We start from the raw sequence: 7124 nt of genomic DNA on the forward strand, positions 1-7124 counted from the left end.
TATCTTCTGAAGCCAAAACCAATCAGAGAGACAGTGGAGCTCAAGTATTGTCATTCTAAGCCCAGAGTAAATCTACCATCATTGGATAGTAAAAGGTAAAAAGAACCAAAAAAGGAAAAAAGAAGAAGGAAGAAAAAGGTAAGAAAGTTTTTTTTTTTTTTTGAAAATTAACTCCTCCATAGCTCTGCACAGCAGGTTGTCAAGCTCAACCCTCAGGGCTCTAGCTTTCTGGCTGAGAATGCCCTGTTGACACAATACAAATGTTTGGTCCTATTATTTGCACTTGAATACTCATATGTAGAATTTTTCAATTATAATTTATAAATTAGTTGTCTTATGAAAGTTGCCAATGTGCAAAGTTTACAAGGCCCTTTTTAACCAAATCAGTATGAATTACCTAGGATTAACTTTGAACCTAATGAGAGGACATGCAAAATCAAGTATACTGTCTACTAACCAGGCTGATGCCATCCATGCTAGTTTTAAAAGCTATTGCACTTTTTTCCATGGTAAAGCGAACTCTTCTTTTAGTACCACGTCCACTTACTGGACGTTGGTAATCAAATTGGCTAATTTGTTGGATATAAATAAAGAATTTTCTAGACTTAAGAGAAAAGTAAAATTTCTTGGCCTTGACATTCAAGTGTGCCCTTCCATCTGTACTTTGACACTGGGGAACTGAGAGGGACAATTTTTGTATCCAATTTATTTTTTATTTGGCATGTGTTCCAGCCCTTTCACTCTGACATGACAACATAAATTTGTGTGTCCCCTCCCCATCCATCCTTACCTGTTTGTAGTGTGTACTGTTGTGAAATAGTTTTTATTCATTTATTTATTTATTTATTTATTTTTTTTTTACAATGAAAAGTTGAGAGCAGTTTTTTTTTTTACCTTGGTAATCGAACCTGGGACCTTCTCGATGGCATGATGGCAACAAGAGCCTTAACACAAATCATCTGTTTACTGAGCATTCAGGTACCTCTGTCTTGAAGTAGGTAATGCAAATGATGCAAGTTGTAGGCTGAAATAAAGGAAATTGGCTGTTTAAATTTTAAGCCACATTGGGCCCCTGAAGACTTTTTTTTTAACCAAGTTGTAAAGTTATTCAGATCACTGAATTACTGGGTTGTTGTCTATTATAATCATAAATCATGGGCTCCTAATAAACTTTTTTTTTATAGAGGGAACCATAACAGCTGATGTAGGTCCGCCTGACAGGGGGACCTGTTCATCAGGCATTCCTGTCAGGTCTACTTGATAGTTAGTGGCTGGACTTATTGTACCAATCCCAAAAGCAAAGAGAGAAGGAAGACAAGATGTGAGAAAGCCAAGAACAAACCTTACCTGTTTAGGATAAAATTAGCCCCAAGTGGGATGGTGGGAATCAATCACACTCATGAATTAGCACTTACAGTCAGTGCAATAGTCCTAAACTAAAATGGACGCGGCACATCAGGGATCAGGAAGAGACGACCTTAGCACTTACAAGGCAGGTGTGCTCTAGGTACCCTCCAAGCTAAGCTAACTAGGGTGGCTGTTCTTGATACTGATGTAAAACAACCTTACCTGTTTAGGATAAAGTTAGCCCCGAGTGGGAATCAATCACACTCATGAATTAGCACTTACAGTCAGTGCAATAGTCTTAAACTAAAATGGACGTGGCACATCAGGGATCAGGAAGAGACAACCTTAGCACTTACAAGGCAGGTGTGCTCTAGGTACCCTCCAAGCTAAGCTAACTAGGGTGGCTGTTCTTGATACTGATGTAAAACAAGACTCTAAAATATATGATTGGCTAGTAAAATTACTTATTTAAAAATTACTTAGTAATAAAAGTTACTTACAATTTTTAGCCAGGGGTGATAGTATGTTGAACACATCAATTCCCAATGGATCAGTGAAGTTAAGCAATGTTGTGTGTGGTTAGCATCTGGATGAGTGGCCATCTGGGCTTGTGTGTGTTACTGTTTTTTCCTGGTCTCACTCAGGCTGTATCGAGTACCTAGATGGGTAGCTTGCTGCCCAATAGAGGGTAAATCCTTTGTTGAACAGGCTGCATCACACTACCTACACAGATTAGTGAGAATTGGGTCTCACAAAATTTGGAACCAAAATGCCTGATGCATCTTCTCAATAAAACATCAAAGGTTAATGTTGGAGCCTAGAATAGTGGACACCTAATCCCATACTATTCATAAGTGAATCTTACGTCTACCTATCATTGTTTTAAAAAGTGATGCCCAATTCAGAACCATCTCCTGAACCAATCAGAGAGACAGTGGAGCTCAAGTCTTGTGTAAGCCAAGAGTAAATCAAAGAATCTACCATCATTGGATAGTAAAAGGTAAAATGAACCAAAAAAGGAAAGAAGAAGAAGGAAAAAAAGGTAAGAAAGTTTTTTTTAAATTATTTTTTATTTCAAAAGAATCTCCTCCAATGTGCAAAGTTTATAATGCCCCAAATCAGGACGCCTTGTTTAGGTTTGGAATCACCAAAACCGTCCCAAACGGGATAACGGAAGTAAAGGTCTGTCCAGCCAGCCTAGTTACCTTGGAGGGTAGTGCGTCTGCCTTGTAAGCGCTAGGTCGCGGGTTCGATTTCCGCCCGTTGGCGAATTCCTAGACATATAAGGTTCGTTCTCAGAACGGCTGGCTTTCTCCCATCCCGTCTTTTTCTCTCTTTGTTTTCGGGACGATAAGACCCTAGTAGTTAAAGTTCAAACCTCTTTTTTTCAAAACCTCTTATAAAAAAGTTGAACTAGTGGCAGTCACTATCACTATTTTTTGTCAGTAAACCTGCTCATAAAAGTCCCCAACATGGACCCTGAAGGCTCGATTATTTTGAGAATTTAATGACCACCCTCCATGTTAACTTTTGGTACCTATTCCTACCTACAGAAATGAATAAATGATTGTTTTACCTTTCATTTTTGACTTGGGATTGACAGCTTTGCCCTTTTGTTTGAAAAGTGAGGACGCCTTGTTTACGTTTGGAATCACCAAAACCGTCCCAAACGGGATAACGGAAGTAAAGGTCTGTCCAGCCAGCCTAGATACCTTGGAGGGTAGTGCGTCTGCCTTGTAAGCGCTAGGTCGCGGGTTCGATTTCCGCCCGTTGGCGAATTCCTAGACATATAAGGTTCACGCCTTGTTTAGGTTTGGAATTACCAAAACCGTCCCAAACGGGATAACGGAAGTAAAGGTCTGTCCAGCCAGCCTAGTTACCTTGGAGGGTAGCGCGTCTGCCTTGTAAGCGCTAGGTCGCGGGTTCGATTTCCGCCCGTTGGCGAATTCCTAGACATATAAGGTTCGTTCTCAGAACGGCTGGCTTTCTCCCATCCTGTCTTTTTCTCTCTTTGTTTTCGGGACGATAAGACCCTAGTAGTTAAAGTTCAAACCTCTTTTTTTCAAAACCTCTTAAAAAAGTTTGTCCCATGTCTGAAAGCTAGAATAGATGTAAATTGGAGAGTTTAGATGAAAATGAAGTGATGAACTCGTTTGTCTGCGTGTGTATCAATCATAATATGTTGTATTTTTAATCATCATTTGATTACCTACCTACATATGTATTCAACTTATGAAATTTATTCAAAATTCACAAACATCATGGGCACAAAAAACGAAACAACAAAATAAGAAGGCAAACTATATAAAGTTATACAGAATAAAAACGTAGAACATTAATAAATAGATGAATCTTTTTTCTGACAAATAAAAAAACAGGCTGCATCAAAAAAAAAAAATATAAAAATTAAAATAAATTACAAATTAATAGAAATATAAATTCTTTTCGTCAATATAAAATTTGGAGAATCAAACAAAGGTGTACACCGTGTACCTCCCAATTAGAATTTGGCAGGAAAAATAAACATGATTAAAAAGAACATGAAAAAAAAAATAAATAATAAATAAAATAAAATATATAATGCTTTTTGTGTATATTGTACTCAGTACTATACTAGTTACCGTTATCGCTATGCTAAGCCACAGTTTCACTTTAATATCATTAACTGTTCATTAAATCACGTATGACCACGAGTGTATATTTAATCTTTTGACTTTTTTCATTGCTTCGACCGATGTTTGTAGTCCTTATATATTCCCATATCCCATAACGTCACTCTGTTTTTCCGCTTATCTACATTGAATGTGATCTAAATTATAAACATAATCAATCGTACAATTTACTATTATGATTCCATACCATCACGCTGACTTTTACTCGCAGTTCATCACTGTCATTCATCTAAACCTACCGTATGTTATTATTAAAGGTAAAAACTAATGAAAATATTTTACCAAGTTAAAGTATTTTTGGTGTAATTTTAAAACAAATGAACGTTTAATTACTGTTAACTGAAAATTTTTATAAGATTAAAAATAAAATATATTCTTACATAAAAAAAATGATATCGATTGTTGCATTACTGGCTAATGACTAAAATGTAGGTATTGCCTTTATCTGAACTAAAATTTACTTTAAAGTCAAACAGGAAGTACTAAAAAAAGTTTAGTAAAAAGAATGGCCATTTATAAAATGGATTAGAATTTATCTTAGAATAGATTTTTTATAAGCATTGAAGTTTGGAGGGTGAGGAACTAGTCATGTACTTGCACCCAAATCAAAAGTAACGTCACGGCATACGCTCCCGTACGCGATGACGTCACATAGCTGTCTGGAGCAAAGCTCCCTTGTAGGCAAATTTCAACAGCCAGGATTGTAGACCTGGCTGCATTGACGCAAGTACATGACGATTCTAATAATTGAAAGTCTTTATTGTCTGGTTAGGCGTTTAATTGTTAAGGTCAGATTCACATGTCTCCCATTTCGTAGATGTTTCAATTTGGTTTTCCCCCCTTCTGCAAGTCTCGTTTTACTGGTTATAAAATTTTCCTCGGTTTACAGGTAAACAATAGAATCTGTTTTACACTTTAGGAAGATTAGAATGTCAGTTTATTGCTTGTAAAGTGTATCATGGAAATCAGTCAATGCATTCACCGACTAAATTGAAGCTTGTTGAAAGCGTAGGTTTTAATCTTGCGACTAGCGTGAAAATAGTTACGTTACACAATTGTCATGTTCTGCCATTCCGGCTTGCTTTTTGCAAATCTCAGTTGCCCCAGAAAAATTGAGGATTTCCCCCCTTTCATCTGATAGGTACAAACAGGTTTAGAGGACTTACTGAAGTTTGAATTTTGTCCTATTGAAAACCCAATTTTGGCTTGTCTACAAGTAATAATAATATGTATTTTCTTTTTTCTAAGCTTTTGAACTACACACGAACAAAAAAAAAAAATTACTCGAAAAAAATTACAAATAAAAAGATAAAAATTCAAGCTTAAAGTCTATGTTTAAATTAAAAATAAAATTGTATTTTTTACGAGTGCGCTTACAACGTTGCCCCCATTGTGTCCCCAAATGAGATAATCTGGCAACATTGGGAACAATCGGTAAGTCACTCGGGATTTTTTTAATTTTATTTTGTATATTTTTTTCTTTTTATGTATTTTTTTTTTATGTTTTGTTTGTATTTTTTTGTTTATTTTTTTTTTCAAGTGCAAGCTACAGAGAAATAAAATAAAAAGAAACAATCGTGATGAAGAGTATCACGAAAGTTTGTCCGTGGATCATGATTCAGATTTCCGCATACAGGGTGTTTCAGTCGAGAGAAGAAAACTACAGCTACATCTCTTTTTCTCCTCCCTAACGATAGATTCACGCTGTATGAAGGACCGGGGGTTTCGGGTTTTCTGGTGTTGTTTACTGAGATTTGCGGTTGTTGTTGGCGCCCGAAGGTTTGTTGGAGTGGTCGTTGCGTCGTTGGCGCTTGTTACGAGCGCTAAGCTCGTGGATTGCCTTGTTGGAACGGGAGAGATGGTTTTTGCGCAGGTTCTGGTCGAAACGTTTCTGTTGTTGCTGAAATCGGACGGGGAAAAGAGGAATTAGTTTTTTGATTCGAGGACTTTTTGTCATTGTTTGAAGCCAGTGGAGTTCGAGGGTTTCGTTTGTCTAGGTCTAGATAAAGCTCCAAACTTGTTATTCCATTTTGAACTAAAGGTAATCTCGTGCTAAAAGTGCCTAAATTTAATCCGAGACTCTCCTCTGAGGTGACTTACCTTTTGTGATGAGCGCAACAGAGTTTCGAACTGCTCCTGACGTCGTTTGATTGTCTGAGCCAGTGGAGTTCGAGGGTTTCGTTTGTCTACGTCTAGATAAAGCTCCAAACTTGTTATTCCATTTTGAACTAAAGGTAATCTCGTGCTATAAGTGCCTAAATTTAATCCGAGACTCTCCTCTGAGGTGACTTACCTTTTGTGATGAGCGCAACAGAGTTTCGAACTGCTCCTGACGTCTTGTCATTGTTTGATTGTCTGAGCCAGTGGAGTTCGAGGGTTTCGTTTGTCTAGGTCTAGATAAAGCTCCAAACTTGTTATTCCATTTTGAACTAAAGGTAATCTCGTGCTATTTTGAGAATTTAATGACCACCCTCTATGTTGACTTTTGGTACCTATTCCTACCTACAGAAATGAATAAATGATTGTTTTACCTTTCAATTTTGACTTGGGATTGACAGCTTTGCCCTTTATTCGTCAAACGGTTGACAATTACGGCGGGCAATCAGGATTCCAAAAATGTTAAAAAAAAAAATAAAAAATAAATAAGCTTTGATAAGCTATGTTGTTTCTTTAGCGCCGATATGGGATGTGTGATGGGATAATGTGGAATCGTAATGTGACTGGTTGTGAAATTGGATATTGTCATAGTCTTTTTGCTGACATGTGATGATCATGGCTATCAAGTTAATTGTTGTTATTAGAGCGATAGTACTATCCCTAGAATAGAACTTCAATTGTTGTCATTTGTGTGCTCTTTGTTACGTACATATATGCTTTGGGACAGTTTTATGAAATGGATGTCATTTTCTCGGGTTAGCAATTTAGCATACGGGTGTTTCAGAGGGGAATATACCCCGTTTTTACTGCCAGAATACTGTTTAGGAAACGGAAAATAAATATGCTGCCAGAATGAGATATTGTGTGCTTGCTTTTTGTGAAGCAGGAGGTCGTGGGTTCAATCCCGTTCAAGGAATGTAATTTTGTCCTCTTTATTCTTTGAGAATT

At 37.0% G+C, this 7124-nt stretch overlaps 3 long non-coding RNA genes across 3 annotated transcripts in view; 2 read left to right on the top strand and 1 right to left on the bottom strand.

Annotated features, from left to right (window-relative positions):
* The window catches only part of LOC113471355, a 12471-nt gene extending 7172 nt beyond the window's left edge, over nucleotides 1–5299 (top strand). The window contains exon 2 of the long non-coding RNA XR_003394086.1: nucleotides 4277–5299. This is a non-coding gene — a long non-coding RNA (uncharacterized LOC113471355). The remainder of the gene's footprint in view (nucleotides 1–4276) is intronic.
* On the top strand, nucleotides 2810–3722 carry LOC113471359. Its single transcript, XR_003394090.1, has 2 exons — nucleotides 2810–3141; nucleotides 3310–3722. It is a non-coding gene; the product is annotated as an uncharacterized LOC113471359 (long non-coding RNA).
* A 251-nt stretch (nucleotides 5300–5550) lies between the features above and the next one.
* LOC103518748 lies at nucleotides 5551–6164 on the bottom strand. The gene is made up of 2 exons (XR_541867.2): nucleotides 6120–6164; nucleotides 5551–5919 (listed from the first exon to the last, which is right to left on the bottom strand). It is a non-coding gene; the product is annotated as an uncharacterized LOC103518748 (long non-coding RNA).
* Nucleotides 6165–7124: the final 960 nt, after the last annotated feature.

Source organism: Diaphorina citri, unplaced genomic scaffold (assembly GCF_000475195.1).
Source record: "Diaphorina citri unplaced genomic scaffold, Diaci psyllid genome assembly version 1.1 scaffold2342, whole genome shotgun sequence".
Classification (NCBI taxonomy): domain Eukaryota; kingdom Metazoa; phylum Arthropoda; class Insecta; order Hemiptera; family Psyllidae; genus Diaphorina; species Diaphorina citri.